The 1,064-nt window shown below is 40.6% G+C and overlaps 1 protein-coding gene across 2 annotated transcripts in view; it reads left to right on the top strand.

The window, feature by feature from the left end:
* LOC106882968 (dachshund homolog 2) overlaps positions 1-1,064 on the top strand; it is a 259,194-nt gene that overhangs the window by 104,130 nt on the left and 154,000 nt on the right. The gene's annotated exons all lie outside the window — the stretch shown is intronic.

The raw sequence follows: 1,064 nt of genomic DNA, 5'->3' as shown, positions 1-1,064 counted from the left end.
CACACACACACACACACACACACACACACACACACACACATGTACCTATACATCCTCACCTAAATGTCTATACATACCATGGATAAGTGTATGTCTTTGCATGTTTCTATATGTACGCGTGTGTATGTATGTATATATGTATGTATATGTGTGTGTATATATGTGTGTGTGTGTGTGTAGAGAGAGAGAGAGAGGGGGAGAGATAGAGTAGAAATGGGAGGGGGTTTCTCTGCAACAAAAATCATATTATTATTATTATTTGCAAAATCTGTTGTTTGATATGCAGATATGAATAAATATTCAGTTAGTCTCTTTCTCTGTTTGTTCCTCTCACTCTCTCTCTCTCTCTCTCTCTCTCTCTCTCTCTCTCTCTCTCTCTCTCTCTCTCTCTCTCTCTCTCTTTACATACACATAGACGATAGAAGTAGACTAAGATGAAAGGCCTCCCCTCCAGGGACATAATAAAACTCCGCCAATATATTTTCCTTACAACAAACAATACAATATTATGCTTTGTTTGTTTTCCACAAATTCCTGAAGTGTTAATAATTTTCTTAAATTTTATTGTTGCACAAATTTGGACTTTATTATTCTCACCACCATTGCTCTCCATATATTATATTTATATTATATTTATATATGCTATTTCATTATCTAATCAGCTATTGTCTATACACTATATACATACTTTGCTGTGTATATGAGGCATTGTGTTATACCATTGCGGTTGGTCCTCATACTATGGTATGCCCACCAATATGCTCTGTGCTCTATTATCTTCTGTTGTGACCCCCTTCGGTCATGACTGACCATGGGATTGCACCTAGAAAGTTACCCTCCGAGGGACATGTCTGGGCGAGGTTGTTTGTGGAAGACCAGCGGTCGCCCCTGCATACCAGCCTCTCCTCTCCACGCCACCGATGTTATCCAAAGGAAAGGCAAAGGGGTCGGTTGGCACCAGTGACGTCGCAGCTCATTTATTAACGTGCAAGTGGCTGAGCACTCCACAGACACATGTACCCGTAACGTAGTTCTCGGGGGAGATTCAGCGTGACACAGAGTGT

Source organism: Octopus bimaculoides, chromosome 13 (assembly GCF_001194135.2).
Source record: "Octopus bimaculoides isolate UCB-OBI-ISO-001 chromosome 13, ASM119413v2, whole genome shotgun sequence".
NCBI classification, from domain to species: domain Eukaryota; kingdom Metazoa; phylum Mollusca; class Cephalopoda; order Octopoda; family Octopodidae; genus Octopus; species Octopus bimaculoides.
The sequence above is the reverse complement of the archived record's forward strand: the minus strand, read 5'-3'. Positions and strand labels throughout refer to the sequence as shown.